At 43.5% G+C, this 12,235-nt stretch overlaps 1 pseudogene; it reads left to right on the top strand.

Moving 5' to 3' along the window:
* Nucleotides 1-12,235, top strand: part of LOC100722210 (NBAS subunit of NRZ tethering complex-like) — a 185,600-nt pseudogene that overhangs the window by 59,569 nt on the left and 113,796 nt on the right.

Raw genomic sequence — 12,235 nt, 5'->3', positions numbered from 1 at the left:
CCCTTGCTATTTTTGAGAAATCTTTCTTTTTCTGGTTACTAACTGCCTATCTTCAATGTCTGAGATCCTGTCCTCACATTGTCCTAATTTTCTTTAAATACTTTCAATGGAGTTTTTATTCTCCTGGATATCTGCTTAAATCTGCTTTATGGATTTCATTTCTTTCCTATGCTGAGCTTTTCTTAAACTCAACTATTTTTGTCTGTGTCTGCTCTAATGTTATTAAGCATAGTGTGTATTTTGGTAATCTCTGTAGTTATCTGAGAGATTATTTCTGATTTCATTTTTTCCAGAGCCTCATTCAGTTGCTTTGTTTTTACTACTTTAGGGATGCCCCGTGGCAGATTTTCATACTGTCCTACCTCATTGTCCCCTGGATTTGCCTTTGGTGAACTGGATGCCTGGAGTTGTATTTTGTTTAGTTGTCTTTTCATTTCTTTTCTCTCTCTCTCTTTTTTTTTTTTTTTTTTTTGTCTTTCTCCTTTTTTTCGGTATCGGGGATCGAACTCACGCCTGCCTGCTTGCCAGGCAGGTGCTTATGCTGCTGAGCTAAATCCCCAGCCCCTCTTTTTCTCTTTTAATTCCTGGCATGATGTTTGTAAGTTACCTATGATGGGTTGCTTTTTTGGTAGTATTTACGACCGTTAGGTGATGACTACGTCTCTGAGGTATCTTCTAGGTGTAGCTGGTTTTGGGTTTTGGATCTGTTAGAAGATCTTACCGCTTCAGTTTGTTGGGGATGAAGTTGTTGCTTGTTTGGCCTAGTCTCGGGTTCTGTGGCACTGTGGCACTGTATTTTCTGTGACCCTTAGTTAATCTCAGTCATGGAATACCAGGACCAACCATGTCAGTTTTGGCTATAGTGGTACCAGTAGCATCAACACAGCCTAGAAAACAACAGACTGAGCTCACCCTTAATTTGCCACTTTTAACTGTATGGACTAGACTTGTGATTATATCACAAAATGTAAAACCAGAAAGTTACATGCAGTATATAAGACCTTCATGTGTCAATTTTGGCCTTGGGCATTAAATTTAAAATGCATTAAGGAGAGAATAGAGAAGTGGGAGAAAGAGATTACAAGTAAAGTTGGAGGATGAAGACTAAAGGAAAAAAGATGGAAGAGATAAAAGCAAGAACAGAACAGAACCACACCCACAAAGAAGTTAGGAACTCCCGTTCACTCATATAAAACAGTGAAGGAGAAAGAGGGAAAAAACATGAAAAGAAAAACAAACGATCTACTTTCAGGATTTTCTCAGATTTCACTAATAGACAGCCTGTGAAGACAGAGTCCGGAATCATGCTGATCTCTCCCAGCAAGCCAGCAGTAGCTTTTTGGCAGGTTAGCGGGTAATCTCAGCAGGCCTGTCCTGAGACCAGACACATTGTGTTCACTGCTGTCTGAGCAATTACTGAGAGTCTGAGCCTAGCTAGGCTCTGCTAGATGGAGCTGGCAGCAGTTCTGGGTTCTGAGCTCAGCTGGCCCATCTCCAAGAGCTCCCGGCCAATTGCTGTCTCCCATGGGAGAGAGCCAGCCAGTGCGGTCCTCCATGTCCACTGCTGCATCTCTCTACAGAGGTTTCTGGGGTTGCTAGCATCACTCTCACCATGACTGTGTGTCTGCAGGTTCAAACCGTTCCTCTCATGCTGAGTTCTGTCTCAAGCAGAAGGTGTTACCAGCTGCCACCTTTTTCGTGGTGGAAGTGTTTCTTTTCATTCTTTCTGTGAGCTTTAGTTTGCCCTTCAGATTTTTCCTGGATTCAGTGGACCCACATTCCTCCTCCTTGTTTTCCTTATGATGCTATATTCCAGCGTCTGGATGGCTGCTCTCAGAGAGGCTGTTTTCTGTGCTGTTTACTGCTCCACCATCTTGGTCTCCTCTCTGTTTGTTTTCAAATGTATTTCTTTGTATAATATGTTAAGTATTTGTAGTTGATAGTAATTGTATATATGTATAGGATACATTAGTTATGGTGTGAAACTTTAGTACATGCATGTAGTGTACAGTGATCAAATTTATCATATCCTAGCTCCCTGAATATTTGCCACTTCAGTGTTGAGAACCTGTGAACTCGTCTCTTGTAGTTTTTTTATAAAATATGTAGTAAGTTGTTACAAAGTACAGCAACCCTATTGGTGACCCTTTTTTATTGTTTTGTGTTGTCTTTTTTTTTTTTTTGTCTTTTTCCTTTTTATCGGTACCGGGGATCGAACTCACGACTGCCTGCTTGCAAGCCAGGCGCTTATGCCGCTGAGCTAAATCCCCAGCCCTGTGTTGTCTTTTTTAGAGTTAAGATTTCAACTAAATATTCAGTTTTTTTACTGGTCTTTCCTCATAGTCTTTCAGCTCTGGAGATGAAGTAAGGAACATTAAGCCCGGGGGTGTCTGGCAACGGTTTAACCTCTATCGCTGTACAAAATTGGAGAGATATTGTCATATGCTTGTTTTTCTAAAAGATGAATATAACCCTACATTGGGCAAGGTTAGAGTGTAAATGAATTCAATTTGAAAAGTGTATGTTGTATGTGTTTTATATAGTAAAGCTTCAGTCATAGAAAGTTGAAGGTAGAATGCAAGTTGGCTTGTTGAGGCTCTGAGTGTGCAGTGTTGCTCAATTTACACGGAGGAAAGCTTGGTGTGCATAGCCCATGCTGGTTCATAACCACACAGCTGCCTGCTGTGGGGTGTGTGTGTGCATAAAATGAATTTTTTCTGCACCCTTCTTACATTTGTATTAACTGTCTAGTTGTGAATTTATTGTTCTTGTACCTGTTATTTTCTTTCTAAAATTGAATTGTAATTGCTGCTCTGAAAAATTTTTTAAGTGCAAATGCTTTTCTAGACTGGTATAGTGAGGAAGATTTCCATTAGTTGAAAGGTAGAGATCATTGGAATGTATCAACTGTGTGTGCTGTTATTTTATTTTTTTTATTTTTTATTTTTTTGTGCTGTTATTTTAAAAATTCCACAAGTCTTGATGATTTTGCCACAGTTTTCTTATTTAGCTGACCCAAGAAGTCACTGCATGTTTTCATATTTAGCCAGGCTATGATGACCTTAATCCAGATTGGAGGCTGTCAATTGAGAAGAGAAAAAAAATAAAAGGTGAGTTGTAAGAAATACAATCATTAAAACCTTAAGGGACTTCTCTTATATGAGGTGTCCTTTAGATGATATAAAAAGTCTCCCAGATACTTTTGCTTTACTTTAGAAGAAGAACTTAGAGTTCACAGGGCCAGAACTAGGAATAGAGCCAGGGTTCTGATTTTAGAGCTTTCCCAAGGCTGAGGCAGATCCCATGGGGCCAGCTCTGAGGTAGCACGTGGAGGTTAGAATTTAGAGCATGTGCCCAAGGGAGCTAGCTGCAAGAGAATCATCACAGGGGACCTGGTGAAGTTTTCTCTGGGTGGGAGGAGGTTAGAGTTAGGCTGGTAGGACAGGTTAAAAAGTTTATCTTCATTTGTGAAATGCTGTGCTTTCAAAATGCACTCATTTTATTGTTTTGTTGTCTTTTTGAGAGAGGGTTTCGCTATGCAGTCCTGGCCTTGAATTCACTTTGTAGCTCATGCTGGCCTTGAACTTGCAGCAATCCTCCTGCCTCAGCCTCCTGAGTGCTCAGATTATAGGTGTGTTCCACCATGTTCAGAAGTCATTTAATCTTTATAAATAGGAAGAATAAAGATTTGCACTTAAATAAATTGTCATTTAATTAGTTATAACCAATAAATAAAAACTTCAGGCTTACAAAGGGTTATTTTGAGTATTTTAATTTTTTTTTTTTTTTTTTTTTTGTCTTTTTGAGATGGTCTTGCTATGTAGTTCAGGCTGGCCTTGGGCTCACTTTGTAGCTCAGGCTGGTCTTGAACTTGCAGCGATCCTCCTGCCTCGGCCTCCTGAGTTCTGGGATTACAGGCCTAGCTTTAATTTTCTAATTTTGATGAAGGGGTCATTTTTCTTTTTTTTGTTTCTCCCCTCTTCTCCCCTTCCTTCTTTCTTTTTTGATGCTAGGAGTTAAATCCTAGCCCATTGCATGCTAGGAAGTCTATTTACTGCTGAGCTACCACCCCAGCCCCAGGATCACATTATTTTAGGTGAAACCATCAAAGTTAAATTTCCCTGAGTTTTTCTGTGTCTCCTATGAAATCAGTGATAGTCACAAATTTCAAAATATACATTGTATTTTAAAATTTGAATTTAAAAAGCACTGAAAATATTGATTATTGTCATGTATATCATGTTCCATACTTTGAGCTATCTGCTTTTGTTAAATGGTCATCCAAAATATTCAGGAAGACTTTTGTGAAAAGTAGTAATTTCTCAAAGCGGAAGCTGAAATGAAATTAAATGACACTCCTCTTCCTTCCTACTTTCAGGGATGTAAGCCCAGGAGCATTAATATGCTCTGGAAATTGCTCATTTATATGAATTAGCTTGGCTTTTGTTGGGAGAAAATGGTGTTATGGTGTTCGTTTTTTTTAAAATAATGAGTTATTTTCATGGTACTAAGTTGCAATGCAAAAATATCTTTCTCCTTAGTTTAAATGTATTTTAAAATTTATAGTTTATTGTATGCATTGTCTGTGAACCATTATGCACCCTTTGTAGGGCAGCTAAGGTAAAAAAAAGTGCAGTAAAATTATGATAAATATTACAGTGTTTCCTGTTGAATTTTTCAGTTTGGGGTACTGTAATTAATTTTAATCTCTAAAAATTCTTTATTGATCTTGAATAGCTTTTCTTTGTAAGTTAAATGTTTGGGAGGAACTCAGCCTTGGCATCTGTTACATACCTGTGTTATTTTTTTTAGAAGATGTAATTTCTCTCATTGTTTGTCTGAAGGTGACTGATATTCAGTTCCTAAAACCTTTTGTAACCTTTGTGTACGCGCAGTTCATACACACCTGATTTTAACTTACCAACTTGAACATGGTGACATGTGTCTTCCCTGAATAAATACCTTTTCCGGATTTTTTGTTGTTTTTGCGAGGAGGAGGACTGCGTTTACCTCTGTGTCCCTAGAGCTTTGTACTTTGACTCTAATTGCCAGCACTTGGATATTCTTTCAGAGAATTCCTGTGCCATTTTGTGCCTCTTTCCTAAATAAAAATTTGAGTGATTACTTCAGTTTTATTTTGTCTCATTATTTTAGATAGCTTTAGGGCCGAAATAGTAGGGTGAGTTTGGACTAAGTTGATCGTTATGTTAAATGTGCTGTCTTTATTTAAATGCCTGACTTTTCTTCCATTAGATAAAGAGTCCTTTTACCCACTGATAGATGTCAGTTGGTGGGCGGATGGTGCTGTGACTCTGGCTCGGTCCTCCAGGACTGTCACAGTTTCCTCCGTGAAAACTTTGAAGAATTTGCTGGGAAGATCTTGTGAGTGGTTTGAACCATCGCCCCAGGTCACTGCTGCCCATGATGGGGGATTTTTAAGTCTGGAGGTAAGGCTTTCTCCTTGAGAGTAAATGCATTTGCTCCCAGATCTAAGTAGCTCACTTATTTTAGTTGTCTCATGATCTGATCCTGTCTTTAAAAACAAAAATCTCTGATTGGAATGGGTTAAAAAGAAAAATTTAACAACTTAAAAAGAAAAATTTCATTGTGTGGTGAATTTTGAAAAAAAATTGCATTGTAAGAAAATGAAGAAAAAGCATTTCTTTTACTGAAATGATAGATTTTCTCCCTAGATTAGTTATCTTAAAATGTGGGCTGGTGTGCCCTGTTTCAGGTGTTGCCTCCTGTTCATTTTCTTAAACTGTGATACTTTTTGGTTCTTGTGGGAAGAAAAACTTGTTTATTGTGACAGAAGGCTTGAAAATAGCGGCTGGTTTTTAGGTTATGCTTTGGTCTTTTAAAGTTTTTGCCTTTCATAAAATCCTCTGTAGCTTTTATTTCAGCAACATAGACTGACAAATACTTTTTTATCGAGTTTCTCACCAAGTCTAAAGGTGCTCTTTAAGGAGAAGTGGCTCAGTACTCTGAGCTGGCTGTGGTAATCCTGGTGTGCAAGTTATCTCCAGCAGCCAGGCATTCAGACTGGGAGAACTTGGTGACGTGGTTAGCCGTCTGCTATTCTTGGAAAAGCAAATAAATCCTTGCACATCCATTCCCCAGATAGATGAAAAGCATCATTTTATTTTTCTGCAGCAAATATAGCAACTTCAAAGGTATCAGAAATTCACATTCTGGGCTGCTTTGTCAGGACTGTTACAGGTAATATTTTCAGGCTGGTTGTAACCTACTAAGACTGTTGCTTAGTAGGTTTTGATTTTGGAGTCGTGGAGCTGACCCTTTAGTGCATGTTTCTGGAGCTCTCTATGGACCTTCATTTCAGAGTTCCTTTGGTTTCCAGCATGAGTCACAAGGCATGAGGCGAAGCACAGGAGAATTAAAAATGCTGTTGTCATGAACTCTGAGAGGCTGACGTTAGCTCCTCCCTGTTCATTTCACATTTTTCTTGTCTATCCAGTGTGAGATTAAACTTGCACCCAAGCGCCCTCGTTTGGAGGTGAGAGCAGGAGATGAAGATGACGGGGAAGAGGATTCCGACTCTGAGCATGGAATGTCGGCCAAGGCTCGCTACTTTGGTTACATAAAGCAGGGCCTTTACCTGGTGAGGGAGATGGAGTGATTCGCGCCTCCGCGGAAGCGGCCTCAGACCATTACAAAACACTATCGTCTGGTGAGCCCGCGTGCCACCACCCCCGAGGAGCTGTTCCAGAGGAAGGTGAGGCAGTGTCTTTATGGGGATGAGGAGGCATTAACGAGGATGTGTGGTTACTGATGCGGTAGACACCCTAATATCACAGTGCTTTTGAAACTGATGCTGGCGTTTGCACCTGAGTAATCAAAATCAAAACAGGAGCAAAGAAGAATTCATGCTGGCATATTATCTGTCTGTCCTTAGGCAGTCCCCTTACCTGTGTCAAGCATAGCAGCCTGTTCAGGTTCAGATGGTGAGGGCAGGTCTGCTTCCTAGTTGGGGGCTTTCTTGGGAAGCCAGCACTGCCACTGCCTTGGTGCCCGTTGTCTGTGCCTTTCCTGTAGGGCTCGAGGCACTCCTGGCACTAGTTTGCTGTTATTGGACTCTGAGCAAGAGCTTTCTCCACAGATCCCTCGTCTGACAGTGTTAAGTGAGCGCTGATTCATCTACTCCTCAGTGCGTGTGAGCTGTGGATGCCATAGTGCACACAGGAGTTCATGAGTGCTGAGTGTGAACTCATCTGTCGTGTCACGTGGTGGCCCTGTGGCTCCCTGAGCCATATGACACTCCTGTGTGTTTTGTCTAAAGATTGAGAGCGAAGAGTATGAGGAAGCCTTGTCTTTGGCTCACACCTATGGCCTGGATACGGACCTCGTCTACCAGCGGCAGTGGAGGAAGTCAGCTGTCAATGTTGCCTCTATTCAGAATTACCTGGTAATGTTGCGTCTTTTGCCTTGGGTTTTGTTCTACAAGTTCTGTGGTGAGGACTTCACAGATGCAAGAGCTTGTGCTCATCTGGGAACATGCTTTTGTCAGGAGCTATTGCTCTGCAGCCTGACTTTGTAGCTAAAGCTGTTTGGACAGTTATTGACAGACTGAGCTTGGCCCAGGCTTTTCATGGTGTGTCGGGGTTGTGTCCAGCCAGGCCCAGCCAGGCCCAGCCACAGTTTCCCAGGTTGCAGTCAGAGATGGGAAGGGTAGTGAGTTGCCTACTGCCAGGGTACCATGAGTGGAACTTATGGCTGAGAAAACCCCCCGGGACTGCCACAGGAACCCAGCTGCTGCTCAAGGCTCAGGACGCAGGAGCCGGGCCAGCAGGAAGATTGCTGCTCACTGGCTGGCCAGGCTGCCCATGGGATTCCCGGGAAGCAGTCCACCCAGGGTACCCCTGAGCCTCAGTGGGAAGTGTAGCTGCGAGAGAAAAGGGAAGTGAGGAAGTGGTTCCGCCTTATATCGTACACAGGTTACCACCATCCCACCTTCAGGGCAGGTGTAGCACTCACAACATGTCCTGGCCCTCCTTTGCACAGAGGGGGATATTTACAAATTAAGAGCCCTGGCTCCCTGCTGAGTCTCAGTTAAACTTCTGAAGTTCTCAAGTTGACACAGTGTATCAACAATAACAAATGGTTGGTTGTTATGCTAGGGCAAAGGAAGCAGGGGGGTTGTGGGGAAAGGGAAAACACAGACTGTTGTGCCAGACTTGCATAATCTTATGTTTCATCTAGGACAGTGAGCTAAGTGCATGTCCTCAGTGCACAGCATTTCCTGAAACACAGTGAAGGACAGTATGGGCTCCTGAAGGAGCTGAGAGCTGCCAGGAGAGACAGCAAGAAGTTTCAATTGGGGGCACATTGAATTCGATGAACTAAATAGGCAGTTAGGAGTAAGAGCACAGGCCAGTAACTGTGAAGAGGGACAGGAGGGGCATAAGCACAGTCTTCGCTGTGGAAGAGCTGAGAATCTTTCCGATGAGACAAACTTCACACTTAAATGTGTAGAGATCAAGGCAAGGAGATTGCAGACGAAACTCTGGGAGCTTGGTCAGGTCGTGGGCAGTGTAGACCCAGAGAGGGGAAGGAAGGCTTCCAGGCAGGTGTTCAGACCGGAGGCTGAGATTCGGTCTAGGCTTCTGCGAAAGGAGAGAGGAAGGGCCCCTCCCCCTCAGCTGTGTCTGCCAGGTGCCGTGATGGCGTTCTCCACGGGCATCCGGTGCACATGGAGTCTGGAGCCTCTCACTGCCCCTGCTTGCCCCTTCCTATTGACCCTTCAGCCTCAGAACCCTCGCCATCCTTTCAGAGCGCCAACTCTATGCCTTGAGCCTTTGCATTATTTTTAAGACTCAACTTCATTGATTTCTACTCTTACCTTTATTATTTGTTTCTTTCTATGAGTTTCAGATTTAGATTATTCTTGTCTTTCTAGGACCTTGGTATGCATCGTTAGGCGTTTTGGGATTTCTCTATTCTGTTTGTGTGTGTATGCTTGGAAGACATTCTTAAAGAGGGTAAAGGGCCAGGCGTTGTGGTGCACACCTATAATCTCAGTATTGGGGAGGCTAAAGCAGGAGGGTTGCTGTGAGTTTGAGGCCAGTCTGAACTACACAGTATGACAGTGTCAAAAAACCAAGAAATCAAACACCTCCCTCTAAAAAGAATAAAGAAGATGAGACAAAACCAAGAGTACAGATTCAGGGATAGTGTGCAGGATGTGTGCAGCTGACTGCAAGCCATCTTGTGCACTACGCTACCTCTTCTGGTTGAGGTCTGGTGTATAGCAGATGCCCGGTGAACATTCTGTTGGCAGATGAGCGCTGCAGGGAGCCCAGCTACCAGCCCTGGTGTGTGGTGGCCATGAGAATGGCTGTACTTGATCAGACATCAGCTTGGGCTTGGGTGGGTGTTGGCATCTTGTGATGGGCTGGCTGCCTTGGGGACAGCTTTGTCCTCTGGACAGCTGTTGTCAGGTGCTGTAAGATGCCATGATGCTTAAACGCCTCTGCTTTCATTTTCCTTTTTTCTAGAGTAAAATAAAGAAGCGCGCATGGATGCTCCATGGGTGTTTGGAGCGTGTTCCTGAGACCGTGGAGGCAGCCCAGGAGCTGCTGCAGTATGGCTTGAAAGGCACCAACCTGGAGGCCCTGCTTGCCTTGGGCAGTGGAGCGGACAGTGGCAGGTGGGTGATGGAGGCTTTGCACCAGGACCAGGTGCTTGGGAGCTGTCATGCTGGGAAACATCCCTTTGTGACCTGAGGGAGCAGATTTCTTCCTGTGTGCTCAGCGTGTTCACCTTTTGACTGGATGCTGCGGGGACCCAGGTTCTGTCCTTGCTGGCTGAAGCAGGGCCATTTCAGAGGCAGGATTAGGATGCTAAGCAGGCCTGTCCTGCTGCCAGGTGGGTGCCACTGGCTGGCCTCTGCCTGCTGCCTCTCCCTTGGGAGAGGTGCTGTATGTCATATGAAAGTGCCTCCAAAGCCTCTAAGCACCATTTGTGTGCCCCTTTTTGATACTAGTGGCAGTACAGTGACATGACCAGAGCCAGCGTGGTGGCAGCAGTCTTGCATGTCAGCAGGTATGACTGACTTCCGGAAGGCCAACATTCGCTATCATTTTAATATCATAAATTGGAGGGGCTGGGGATTTAGCTCAGCGGCATAAGCGCCTGCCTTGCAAGCAGGCAGTTGTGAGTTCGATCCCTGGTACCGATAAAAATGAAAAAGACCAAAAAAAAAAAAAAATCATAAATTGGAACAATCAGATTTCGAGTTCTGTGGGCAGCACTGTCTCTGCTACATACTGGCTGAAGACCGCACCTCATGTGTTTCTTAATGGTTGCATTTTCTTGACTTAAAATCTCTGACTGTTATGGATGACTTTTTCCTATCTCTACTATGGATTTAATGTATAAATCAGTTTTGCTTGCAATGGGAATTTTTTTTTTAAACAATGAGCTAGAAAGCCATTTAATAGCTTTATAATTAGTTAATAATTAACTGGAAAGTAAGTTGCAAGTAAATCACCTGAAATATGAGAAAGCAACTTTTCGTGAAACTATAAAAGCAAATCAGAGTGGATTTGCATTTTCTTTTGCTGCTGCAGGTTTACACTGCCTGGGGACGTGGACATTGGCACTGTTGCCTGTGAGGTGCTGTCACCCACCTTAGAGGAGCCTGCCCAGCAGCGGAAGGAGAAGGTGTCCAGGGAGAGACACGAGCTGCTTAAACTCTTGAGTTTCTCTGAGTAAGCCATCTGTTCCTGCCGACTTGGTAGATCCCCTGAAATAACTGGTGGTTTCACTATGTTCTCTTCTGGTGATGATGCCTGTGACTTATTTCAGAGACTGAAATGCGTGGGGTGTTGTTTTACCTTTGTGCTTTTGTCTGCTGTACCAAGAACTCTGGGCTCTGCAGGGTAGTAACTGTTTTCCCTTGGATTTTGCTCCCGGAGAAATGTTCTTCTCTGTAAGTGTAAGTGGTTCAATGTGGTTATCTGAACAGGTGGAGCCTGGAACAGAAGGAGCTTTGCCGCTGTCGGCTGAAATTACTGACTTTCTTAGATCGACTTGCAACATACAAGGTGAGGAGTGGCTTTAATCAGATCAGCATCTTCATTGGGTCTGTTGTTATAGATCTTGTGGCTGCCCTAGTATCTTATATTCTTGGTCTTTAATGCTATTTATGTGGGGGGAATTAATTTTTCACAGAAGCAAGTTCTCTTGGTACTAGTTATAAAAATCTGATACTGAAATGTGGGAAGTTGGTGAGGTTGGGGAGTAAAAAGGCTTTAGCCATTTCAGTGCGTCTATGCTTAGACTTGCAGCCCTGTTTACTTTTATTTCATACTTTACTTTAAGGTACAGGTACCCAGCTGGCTACAGTGCTAACTTTAGTACACAGTGAGCTTTAACAGGCTTCCCATGCATACTCTCAATTGTTCTAGCCTGTAACTAAGCTCGAGCAGCTTCACATCGGCATCTCTAGGGATGCAACACAGTTGCCCATGTTGGGCAGCTTGTGGTGCCTGTGCAGCCAGAGCCATCCATGTGCTATTAGCCTTGGGGATGGGGGGGACACACACACACACACGTTTCAGGGTGTGCCCAAGGCATAGATCATTTTTTCTGCGTGAGGCTCCAGGCCTGAAAGAAGTTTCTGACTACTGTGCTTGGCTTTGCACACACATCATCTCCTCATCCAGGCTGAAGAATGGCTCCTTCCAGGGGCAGAACGTGTGGTGCCTGGCACCAGTGTAGGGGACCATGGACACTCGATAGACTCCGGCTGTGTTGTATGGTGCTCATGCCAACAATAACAGACATTTAGAACTCTGACCTGGTTCCTCACCCTGCTAATGTAGCTAAAATATTTTCTAACCAAATTCTGAGAAAGCTGTTACTGTGGCTGTTAGAAAGCATTGGTAATGGCATATATCGTTTGATGCAAACGAGTTAGGAAGAATTCCCGATGCTTTGATTTGCAGATGCAGCTAGTTGGGCTGTTGGATGGTGATAGCATCTTAAGCATGTCCCCTAACTTTGTCTGTGTCCCCTGACAGTTTGAGGCAGTGTCTTCTAAGCACGCCATGCAGTTCAGAGGTCTGTGTAGGCACAGGCTGTTATTTCTGTGTGTCACCTTGGTTTATTGATTGCTATTCCTCACATGGCCGTAGCGTGTACATTTGTTACTACATCATAGGAGTGACATTTAAAGTATTTGATGAAGCGATTTTTCTTAGGGAAATTAAGAAAA

Source organism: Cavia porcellus, unplaced genomic scaffold (genome assembly GCF_034190915.1).
Source record: "Cavia porcellus strain 051 isolate PalLab524CR breed Dunkin Hartley unplaced genomic scaffold, mCavPor4.1 scaffold_37, whole genome shotgun sequence".
Classification (NCBI taxonomy): Eukaryota; Metazoa; Chordata; class Mammalia; order Rodentia; family Caviidae; genus Cavia; species Cavia porcellus.
This window is presented reverse-complemented; position numbering and strand designations above follow the sequence as displayed.